The following is a 12,365-nucleotide window of genomic DNA, read 5'->3' as shown; positions in this document are numbered from 1 at the left end:
TGTGAACCCTGTGTTCATTAATTAAGCCAGAATGATTTAAGATTGGGGAAAACCCCATATTCTTTCTGTGCTTGATGATTCCTAATCAGGCTATTTTTTTTTTAACTACAGTCAGCACTACACTATAATGTTCAATGATACAGCATGGTTTCCTAATCTGGCTGTGAAGACAGACAGCTTAATCAGAAAAATGGAAAAGTGTTTTTTAGGCTGTTTTCCTTAAAATTTAATCATGAAAATATAAGTTTAATATTAGTACTGAGAAGAGAAACTATCTGTACTATAGAGCAGGGGTTTTCTTTGTGTTCATATTTGCAATTACTACATTCTCTAATTAAAGCAATTGATATATGAATGTTTGCTAAGTTAAAAGAGAGAGAGAGTCAGTCCAAATAGGGGAAAATAGTTTCATAATTTAAATGAAAAATTCAGAAACAAAAATTTACCTGGCAAATAATTACACTACAGCTACAAAAACAACTGAGAGTTTTCATCTAAAGAATAATTTTAATAAATCATTAAAAAGCACCTAAATCTTTAATTTTAAGATGAGAGGAGGAATATTTTCCAGCTTTAGCTGCTAAAGAATTAAACAAAAAAGTAGACAAGAAGCACCCAGCATAATCCCTGGCAACTAATAGGCACAGAACCCAATGCCTTCCTCCTGTCTGAACCTCCTCTATAAGGATCCTCCTGGAACATGCTTCTTGATGAGGCACAGAACCCAATGCCTTCCTCCTACCTGAACCTCCTCTATAAGGATTCTCCTGGAACATGCTTCTTGATGAAGGCACAGAACCCAATGCCTTCCTCCTACCTGCATCTCCTCTATAAGGATTCTCCTGGAACATGCTTCTTGATGAAGGCACAGAACCCAATGGCTTCCTCCTACCTGAACCTCCTCTATAAGGATCCTCCTGGAACATGTTTCTTGATAAACAAGCACAAAATCATAAGCATCAATCACACTGGCAATGACTTGAAACTTTTATAAAATGTTTTTAAACTATAAAGAGATCAATTCAACAGGAAGATATGACTATAATAAAAGTATATGCACCCAATGCCAGGGCACATGGTTATTTAAAACAAATGTTAATGGACCTAAAGGGAGACATAGACTCCATTACAATAGTAATGGGGTACTTCAACACTCCAGTTTCATCAATGGACAGATAATCTAGACAGAAAATCAACAAATAAAAGAGCTAATCTATATTATGGACCCAATGGACTTAACTGATATCTAAAAACTTTTCTTTTTTTAATTTTTTAACTTTTATTTAATAACTATAAATTTCCAAAGGACAACTTTTGTAATATAACAGCTTTTCCCCCCCATAACCACCATCCTACCCACAACCATTCAATCTCCCACTCCCTCTCCCAACCCATTCTTCATCAAGATTCATTTTCAATTATCTTTATATACAAAACATCAATTTAGTATATACTAAGTAAAGATTTCAACAGTTTGCACCCACACAGAAACACAAAGTATAAAGTACTATTTGAGTACTAGTCATACCGTTAATTCACATTGTACAACACATTAAGGACAGAGATCCTACATGGGGAGTAAGTACACAGTGACTCCTGTTGTTGATTTAACAATTGACACTCTTATTTATGACGTCAATGATCACCCTAGGCTCTTATCATGAATTGCCAAGACTATGGAATCTTCTTGAGTTCGCCAACTCTGATATTATTTACACAAAGCCATAGTCAAAGTGGAAGTTCTCTCCTCCCTTCAGAAAAAGGTACCTCTTTCCTTGATGGCCTGTTCTTCCCACTGAGATCTCACAGAGATCTTTCATTTACGTCTTTTTTTTTTTTTTTTTTTTGGCACACTGTCTTGGCTTTCCATGCCTAAAATACTCTCATGGGCTTTTTAGCCAGATCTGAATGCCTTAAGGGCTGATTCTGAAGCCAGAGTGCTGTTTAGGACATTTGCCATTCTATGAGTCTGCTGTGTATCCTGCTTCCCATGTTAGATAGTTCTCTCCTTTTTAATTCTATCAGTTAGTATTAGCAGACACTAGTCTTGTTTATGAGATCCCTTTGGCACTTAATCATATCGTTATGATCAATTGTGAACTGAAACTCATTTTTTTTTTACAGGCAGAGTGGACAGTGAGAGAGGGAGACAGAGAGAAAGCTCTTCTTTTGCCGTTGGTTCACCCTCCAATGGCCGCCAAGGCCGGCGTGCTGCGGCCAGCGCACCGCGCTGATCCGAAGCCAGGAGCCAGGTGCTTCTCCTGGTCTCCCATGGGGTGCAGGGCCCAAGCACTTGGGCCATCCTCCACTGCACTCCCTGGCCACAGCAGAGAGCTGGCCTGGAAGAGGGGCAACTGGGACAGAATCCGGCGCCCCATCTGGGACTAGAACCTGGTGTGCCGGTGCCACAAGGTGGAGGATTAGCCTATTGAGCCATGGCGCCAGCCCTGAAACTGATCATTTTGACTAGTGAGATGGCATTGGTACATGCCACCATGATGGGATTGAGGTGGAATCCCCTGGCACGTTTCTAGCTTGACCATTAGGGGTAAGTCCGAATGAGCATGTACATCTCCTCCCTCTCTTATTCCCACTCTTATATTTAACAGGGATCACTTTTCAGTGAAGTTTAAACACCTAAGAATAATTATGTGTTAATTAAAGAGTTCAACCAATGGTATTAAGTAGAACAAAAAAATACTAAAAAGAATAAAGTGTTAAGTTGTTCCTCAACAGTCAGGACAAGGGCTGATCAAGTCACCGTTTCTCATAGTGTCCATTTCACTTCAACAGGTTTCCTTTTAGGTGCTCAGTTAGTTGTCACTGATCAGGGAGAACATATGGCATTTGTCCCTTTGGGACTGGCTTAGTTCACTCAGCATGATGTTTTCCAGATTCCTCCATTTTGTGGCAAATGACAATTCCTCCATTTTGTTGCAAATGATTATGGGTACATATCCCATAATTTCTTTATCCATTCTTCTGTCGATGGGCATTTAGGTTGATTCCAAGTCTTAGCTATTGTGAATTTAATTGCTATAAATATTGAGGGGCAGACAGCTCTTTTATTTCACAATTTAATTTCCCTTGGGTAAATTCCAAGGAGTGCAATGGCTGGGTTGTATGGTAGGGTTATATTCAGGTTTCTGAGGAATCTCCAAACTGACTTCCATAGTGGCTTTACCAGTTTGCATTCCCACCAACAGTGGGTTAGTGTCCCTTTTTCCCCACAATCTTTGCCAGCATCTGTTGTTGGCAGATTTCTGTATGAGAGCCATTCTAAGCAGGGTGAGGTAAAACCTCATTGTGGTTTTGATTTGCATTTCCTTTATGGTTCATGATCCTGAACATTTCTTCATGTGTCTATTGGCCATTTAGATTTCTTCTTTTGAAAAATGTCTATTGAGGACTTTGGCCCTTCTCTTAAGTGGGTGGGTTGTTTTGTTGTTGTGGAGTTTCTTGATCTCTTTGTAGATACTGGTTATTAATCCTTTATCGGTTGCATAGTTTGCAAATATTTTTTCCCATTCTGTTGGTTGCCTGTTCACTTTCCTGACTGTTTCTTTTGCAGTACACAAACTTCTCAATTGGATGTAATCTGAATTGTTAATTTTGGCTTTGACTGCCTTGCCTCCAGGGTCTTTTCCAAGAAGTCTTTGCCTATGACTATATCTTGCAGGGTTTCTCCAATGCTCTCTAATAATTTGATGGTATCTGGTCGTAGATTTAGATCTTTAATCCATGTTGACTGGATTTTTGTGTAAGGTGTAAGGTAAGGGTCTTGCTTCATGATTCACATGGAAATCCAATTTTCCCGGCACCATTTGTTGAATAGACTGTTCTAGCTCCAGGAATTGGTTTTAGATTTTTGATCAAATATAAGTTGGCTGTAGATGTTGGGATTGATTTCTGGTGTTTCTATTCTGTTCCATTGGTCTATCCATCTGTTTCTGTACCAGTACCATGCTGTTTTGATTACAACTGCCCTGTAGTATGTCCTGAAATCTGGTTGTGATGCCTCCAGCTTCGTTTTTGTTGAACAAACTTGCTTTAGCTACTCGAAGTCTCCTGCATTTCCATATGAATTTCAGCATCATTTTTTTCCAGATCTGGGAAGAACGTCTTTGGTATTTTGATTGGTATCTCACTGAATCTATAAATTGCTTTTGGGAGAATGGACATTTTGATGATATTGATTCTTCCAATCAATGGGCATGGAAGATTTTTCCATTTTTTGGTATCCTCTTCTATTTCTTTCTTTAAGGTTTTGTAATTCTCATCGTAGAGATCTTTAACGTCCTTGGTTAAGTTTATTCCAAGGTATTTGATTGTTTTTGTAGCTATTGTGAATGGGATTGATCTTAGCAGTTCTTTCTCAGCCATGGCATTGCCTGTGTATACAAAAGATGTCAATTTTTGTGCATTGATTTTATATCCTGCTACTTTGCCAAACTCTTCTATGAGTTTCAGTAGTCTCTTAGTAGAGTTCTTTGGGTCCCCTAAATAAAGAATCATATCATCTGCAAGAGGGATAGTTTGAGTTCTTCCTTCCCAATTTGTATCCCTTTAATTTCTTTTTCTTGCCTAATGCTTTGGCTAAAACTTCCAGTACTATATTGAATAGCAGTGGTGAGAGTGGGCATCCCTGTCTGGTACCAGATCTCAGTGGAAATGCTTCCAACTTTTCCCCATTCAATAGGATGTTGGCCATGGGTTTTCATAAATTGCGTTGATTGTATTGAGGAATGTTCCTTCTATATCCAATTTGCTTAGAGTTTGCATTTTAAAAGTGTGTTGTATTTTATCAAATGTTTTCTCTGCATCTATTGAGATAATCATATGTTTTTTCTTCTGCAGTTTGTTAATGTGGTATATCACATTGATTGATTTGCGCACATTGAACCATCCCTGCATACCAGGGATAAATCCCACTTGGCCTGGGAGGATGATCTTTCTGATGTGTTGTTGCATTCTATTGGTCAGAATTATATTGAAGATTTTTGTGTCTATGTTCATCAGGGCAATTGGTCTGTAATTCTCCTTCTCTGCTGCATCTTTTTCAGGTTTAGGAATTAAGATGATGCTAGCTTCATAGGAAGAATTTGGGAGGATTCCCTCTTTTTCAATTGTTCTGAATTGTTTGAGAAGAATTGGAGTTAGTTCTTTTTTTTTTTTTTTGGCAAGGCAGAGTTAGTGAGAGAGAGAGACAAATGAGAGTTATAGACAATGAGAGAGATACAGAGATAAAGGTCTTCCTTCCATTGGTTCACGTCCATAATGGCTGCCACAGCTGCGACTGCGCTGATCCGAAGCCAGGAGCCGGGTACTTCCTCCCAGTCTCCCATACGGGTGCAGGGACCCAAGCACTTGGGCCATCCTCCAATGCCCTCCTGGGCCACAGCAGAGAGCTGGACTGGAATAGGAGCAACCGAGACTAGTACCCGGTGCCCCAACCGGGACTAGAACCCGGGGTGCTGGTGCCACAGGCAGAGGATTAGCCAAGTGAGCCATGGAGCCGGCCAAGTTAGTTCTTCTTTAAATGTCTGATAGAATTCAACAGTGAATCTATCTGGTCCTGGGCTTTTCTTTGTTGGGAGGGACTTTATTACTGATTCAATTTCTGTCTCAGTTATGGGTCTGTTTAGGTTTTCTATGTCTTTTCATGGTTCAATTTAGGTAGGTTGTATGTGTCCAGGAATCTATCCATTTCTGATAGGTTTCCCTGTTTGCTGACATACAACTCTTTATAGTAATTTCTGATGACTCTTTTTATTTCTGTGGTATCTGTTGTTACATTCCCTTTTTCATCTCTGATTTTATTGATTTGGGTCTTTTCTTTTTTAGTTAGTTGGGCCAATGGTGTGTCAATTGTTTTAATTTTTCAAAAAAAAAAAAAGCTCTTCGTTTGGCTGATCTTTTGTAATTTTTTTGGATTCAATTCTGTTGATTTCTTCTCTAATTTTAATTATTTCTCTTCTCCTACTAGTTTTGGGTCTGGTTTGCTGCAGTTTTTCTAGATCCTTGAGATGCACTGATAGCTCATTTATTTGGTGCCTTTCCAATTTATTGACATAGACACCTGTTGCTATAAACTTTCCTCTTAACACTGCTTTTGCTGTATCCCATAAGTTTTGATATGTTGTGTTGTTATCCTCATTTACTTCTGGAAAGTTTTTGATTTCTCTTTTGATTTCTTCTGTGACCCACTGTTCATTCAGGAGCATGTTGTTCAGTCTCCATGTGTTTGCATATGCTCTGGGGATTCCTGAGTTGCTAGTTTCCAGCTTCATTCCATGTGGTCTGAGAAGATGCTTGATATGATTTCAATTATTTTGAATTTGCTGAGACTTGCTTTATGGCCTGGTATGTGGTCAATCGTAGAGCAGGTTCCATCTACTGTTGAGAAGCATGTGTATTCTTTAAGTGTAGGATGAAAAGTTCTGTAGATATCTGTTAGATCCATTTGGTTTATAGTGTCAATTAAATCTGCTGTTTCCTTATTGATCTTCTGTCTGGTTGATCTATTTCTGAGAGTGGAGTATTGAAGTTCCCCAGTACTATTGTACTGGAATCTATGTCTCCCTTTTAAGTCCCTTAACATATCTTTTAAATAAACCGGTGCCCTGTAATTAGGTGCATATATGTTTATAATAGTTACATCTTCCTGTTAAATTGACCCCTTAATCATTATATAGTGCCCCTCTTTGTCTCTCTTAACAGTTTTTGTGTTAAAGTTTATTGTGTCTGATATTAAGATGGCTACTCCCGCTCTTTTTTGGTTTCTGTTGGCACAGAATATCTTTTTCCAACCTTTCACTTGCAGTCTGCATGCATCATTGTTGGAAAGATGTGTTTCTTGTAAGGGGCAGATGGGTTTTTTTTTTAATCCATTCAGCCTGTCTGTGTCTTTTATCTGGAGAGTTGAGGCCATTTGCATTCAATGTGACTATTGATAAGTAGTAACTTTGCCCTGCCATTTTTCCAAAGATATTTCTAATATATGCTTTGAACTTTCTATGATCTTTTACTGAGAGATTTTCTTCCTTTACCTTCTTTTGTATTGATGACCATGTTTCTGTGTTTCTATGTGTTGCACATCTTTAAGCCTTCTGCAGGGCTGGATGAGTGGTGACAAATTCTTTCCATTTCTGTTTGCTATGAAAGGTCTTTATTTCACCTTCATTCACAAATGAGAACTTTGCAGGATATAATATTCTGGGATGGCAGTTTTTTTCTCTTAGTACTTGGGCTATATCTCGCCATTCCCTCCTAGCCTGTAGTGTTTCTGATGAGAAGTCTGCTGTGAGTCTAATTGGAGATCCTCTGAGAGTAATCTGATGTTTCTCTCTTGCACATTTTAGAATCTTTATTTTTCACTGTGGTGAGTTTGATTACAATGTGTCGTGGTGAGGATCTCTTTGGGTCATGTTTATTGGGGATTCTATGTGCTTCCTGTACTTGGATGTCTCTTTCCTTCTCCAAACTCGGGAAGTTTTCTGCTAGTATCTCACTAAAAAGGCCTTCTAATCCTTTCTCTCTCTCTATGCCTTCAGGAACTCCTAGAACCCAAATGTTGAGTTTTTGAATAGTATCCTGTAGATTCCCAAAAAAATATTTTTGATTTCTAATTTCCTCTTCTTTTCTTTGGTTTGACTGTATACTTTCCTGTGCTCTGTCTTCTAAGTCCAATATTTTCTCTTCTACCTCACTGATTCTGTTTTTAAGGCTCTCAAATGTGTTTTTCATTTGTTCTATTGAATTCTTCATTTCATTTTGATTTCTCTTCAATATTCAATTTCATGTTCTACTAAATTCTTCATTTCATTTTGATTCCTCCTTAAGATTTCCTTTTCACAAGAAAGATTTTCTGGCCTGTCCTGTATGGATTTCTATAGTTCATGCATTTGTTTCTGATAATTTCTGAATGCTCTTATCATAATTTTTTTGAATTCCGTATCTTGCATTTCTTCTATCTCATCTTCATAATCTTGTATTGAGTGTCATGTTCATTTGGGAGCGTCATGATGTCTTCCTTGTTCTTGTTGCCTTGGTTTCTGCATTTGTCGTTTGGCATTGTGGAGATATTCTTTGGTTTCTTCTTTTTTTGTGTTTGTTTCTCACTGTGGTGGCTTTTCTCGTTATACTATGACTCTAGATTAAGTGGACTATCTGCTTTTGGTGAATCTCTAGAGGCTTGTGGTGGGTGTGGCCAGAGTGCTCTGTTCAGTTCTTCAGGGTTAAAGGTGTGCCTTAGGTGACACACCCAGGTTTGGTGTGGTAAATCTTTCCTCTTTCTCTCTCTCTTTTTTTATTCAGAAGGGAAGTAACTCTGCTCAGCTGAGCTCTTCTCCTTAATGGCAATCAGTGCCTGAGCGCTAGCCCCAGTGGGTATAATATTCGTCTGTTCTGTCCCAAGGACCACACAAAGGATCTGTGCAGTCCTCAGTGTAAGCTCAGATTCCCCTGCAATGTCTCTCACTGTGTAGCCAAGTCTACCAAGTTTGTGGTGTCTCATACCAAGACTACTCACGTCTCAGCAACACCATGAGTTCTCCCACACACCCTCAATTTTTTTTTCTACAGTCCCAGTTCACAAGCTCCACACATTCACAAGGTCTAGCCTCCTGTTATTACTCACAGCCAGAGTCAAGTTTTTCTGTTCAGTTTAGGGCAGGCACAGCCCATAGCTAGTGCAGTTGTTACTTATGTCTAAAATAGCGCCTACTCTATTGTCTCATTTGCCTTTGTAAGGTGAGTGGAGAGTCACGTTAGTACCATCCCTTTTGTTTTTTTCTCTCTTCTAGGTAGGCTGGTGTACTTTCCCCCATGGGCTTCAAGCCTCATTCCCTCTAGGCTCTTCCTGCTGCTTTATGCCAGTGTCTCAGGCTACTGCAGTTTTTGCCTCATCTCCATTTCCAGTGCTGGTGTGGGGAGAAGACTCTCAGCAGCTGGGCTCCTGAGCCATGGGTGTCCATGTCCTCCACGTAGATCCAGCGTGTCCCTCTAATTTCAGAAGAGTTCCCTCTGCAGTTTTTTCCCTAACTCTTCCCTTGAGACTTCACTATCTCCACTTTTATTAAACTATCTTTTCCTGGACTATCAGTGAGCTCCCTCCCTATTCCACCATCTTGGAGCCACTCCTACAGAACTTTTCATTCCTCAGTTGCAGAATACACATTCCTCACATCAGTGTATGGAATTTTCTCTAGGATAGACCATATGCCAGGCCATAAAGCAAGTTAGCAAATTCAAGAAAATCAAAATCATACTATCATCCTTTTTGACCACAATGGAATGAAGCTGGAAATCAACAACTAAAGAATCTCTAGAATATATGCAACCACATGGACATAGTACAACATGCTCTTGAATGAACAGTGGGTAATATGAGTAATAAAAAATTTCTGGAAATAAATGAAGATGGCAATACATCATGAAAACTTATGAGATACAGCAAAAGCATTGTTAAGACAGAAGCTTATAGCAATTGGTGTCTACATCAAGAAATTGTAAAGGCAACAAATGAATGAGCTATCATTACATCTGAAAGATCCAGAAAAAAAAACAAATCCAAAATTAGAAGGAAAAAAGTAATTAAAATTAGAGAAGAAGTAAACAAAACTGAAACCAAAAAAATATGAAAAGATAAATGAAATGAAGGAATGATTTTTTGGAAAAAAAAAAGACCAATTGCCTAACTAACCAAAACACAGAGCACAAAGACCAAAATCAATAAAACCAGAGATGAAAAAGGAAATGTAACTACAGACATAAGATATAACTACAGAAATAAGAAAAATCATCAGGAATTACTACAAGGAACTGTATGCCAATAAGTTGGAAAACCTAGGAAAAATGGATAATGAAAAATTCCTGGACACATACAATCTACCAAGATTGAGTCATGAAGACATAGAAAATACTAATTAACACACTAATAACCAAGATCAAGATTAAATCAATATAAAGACCCCCCCCAAAAAAAAAAAAAAAACACAGGATGGTTTCACTGCTGAGTTCATTTAAAGAAGAGCCAGAATTACTCAAGATAATTTAAAAGAAAGAAATCCTCCCAAACTCCTGCTATGAAGCCAGCACCACCTTAATTCCTAAACCAGAAAAAGATACAACAGAGAAAGAGAACTATAGACCGATATCCCTGATGGACATATATGCAAAAATCCTCAACAAAATAAGAGCTAATCGAATCCAACAACACATTAGAAAGATCATTCACCCAGATCAAGTGGGATTTATGTAGGTATACAGGGAAGGTTCAACATTCACAAATCAATACCTGTGATACATCACACTAACAAACTTAAGGACAAAAACCATATGATTATTTCAATATATGCAGAGAAAGCATCTGATAAAATACAATATCCATTCATGATAAAAACCTTAAGCAAATTGGGTAGAAGGAACATTCCTCAACACAATCAAGGAAATTTATGGCAAACCCACAGCCAGCATCAAATAGAATAGGGAAATGTTGGAAATGTTCTCTCTGAGATCTGGTACCAGACAAAGATGCCCACTCTCAGGTCTCGCGCTGTGGCACAGTAGGTAAGGCTGCCGCCTGCAGTGCCGGTATCCCACATGGGAGCCACTCGAGTCCCAGCTGCTCTACTTCCAATCCAGCTCTTTGCTGTGGCCTGGAAAAGCAGTAGAAGATGGCCCAAGTCCTTGCTCCCTGCACTCACGTGGGAGATCTGAAAAAACTCCTGGCTCCTGGCTTTGGATCAGCACAACTCTGGCCATTGTGGCTGGTTGGAGAGTGAACCAGTGGATGGAAGACCTCTCTCTTTCTCTCTCTCTTTCTCTCTCTCTTTCTCTTGCTCTCTCTCTGCCTCTACTTCTCTCTGTGTGCAACTCTGACTATCAAATAAATAAATAGAGGCCAGTGCTGTTGCACAGTGGGTTAACACCCTGGCCTGAAGCGCCAGCATCCCATATGGATACCAGTTCTAGTCCCGGCTGCTCATCTTCCGACCCAGCTCTATGCTATGACCTGGGAAAGCAGTAGAAGATGGCCCAAGTCCTTGGGCCCCTGCGCCCACATGGGAGACCCTTCAGAAGAAGCTCCTGGCTCCTGGCTTTGGATCGGCGCAGCTCCATCCATTCTCATCTGGGGAGTGAACCAGCGGATGGAAGACCTCTCTCTCTGTCTCTACCTCTCCCTGTGTAACTCTTTCAAATAAATAAAATAATTCTTTAAAAATAAATAAATAAATAAATATTAAAAAACAAAGATGTCCACTCTCACCATTGCTGTTCAATATAGTCCTGGAAGTTTTAGCCAGAGCCATCAGGTAAGAAAAAGAAATCAAAGGATACAAATTGGGAAGGAGGAAGTCAAATCATCCCTATTTATAGATGACATGATCTAAATATAGGGTATCCAAAAGACTACATTAAGAGATTATTGGAACTCATAGAAGAGTTTGGTGGCTGGCTCCGCGGCTCACTAGGCTAATCCTCCGCCTTGCGGCTCCAGCATACCGGGTTCTAGTCCTGGTTGGGGCGCCGGATTCTGTCCCGGTTGCCCCTCTTCCTGGCCAGCTCTCTGCTGTGGCCAGGGAGTGCAGTGGAGGATGGCCCAAGTTCTTGGGCCCTGCACCCCATGGGAGACCAGGAGAAACACCTGGCTCCTGTCTTCGGATCGACGTGGTGCGCCGGCCGCAGCGCGCTGGCTGCGGCGGCCATTGGAGGGTGAACCAACGGCAAAAGGAAGACCTTTCTCTCTGTCTCTCTCTCTCACTGTCCACTCTGCCTGTCAAAAAATAAAAATAAATAAATAAATAAAAAGAGTTTGGTGAAGTGGCAGGATACAAAGTCAACATGCAAAAATCAATAGCCTTTTTATACACAGCCAATGCTATGGCTAAGAAAGAACATTTAAGATATATCCCATTCACAATAGCTAAAAAAAATCGAATCCTTGGAATAAATTTAACCAAGGAGATCAAAGATCTCTGTGGTGGAAATTATAAAACACTAAAGAAAAAAATAGAATACACCAAAGAATGGAAAAATCTTCCATGTTCATGGATTGTGAGAATTAATATCATCAAAATGTCCATACTACCAAAAGCAATTTACAGATTCAATGCAATCCCAATCAAAATACCAAGGACATACTTTTCGAATTGTGAAAAAATGATGCAAAAATTCAAACAGAATACAAGAGACCCTGAATAGCTCAAGAAATCTTATACAACAAAAACAAATTGGAGGCATCCCCAGAACTGGTCTGGGGAAACTCACTAAGAGGTATACATGTGTATAGACCTAGATGGTGTAATACTAAACATTTTCCCAACACAACTACAGGGCAGTTATGATCAAAACATCCTGGTGCT

General features: G+C 39.4%; 1 pseudogene; it reads left to right on the top strand.

The window, feature by feature from the left end:
• Positions 1 to 700: 700 nt before the first annotated feature.
• Positions 701 to 12,365, top strand: part of LOC127483490 (mortality factor 4-like protein 1 pseudogene) — a 52,066-nt pseudogene continuing 40,401 nt past the window's right edge.

This window comes from Oryctolagus cuniculus, chromosome 13 (genome assembly GCF_051225735.1).
Source record: "Oryctolagus cuniculus isolate XC-2025 breed Fujian yellow rabbit chromosome 13, ASM5122573v1, whole genome shotgun sequence".
Classification (NCBI taxonomy): domain Eukaryota; kingdom Metazoa; phylum Chordata; class Mammalia; order Lagomorpha; family Leporidae; genus Oryctolagus; species Oryctolagus cuniculus.
The sequence above is the reverse complement of the archived record's forward strand: the minus strand, read 5'-3'. Positions and strand labels throughout refer to the sequence as shown.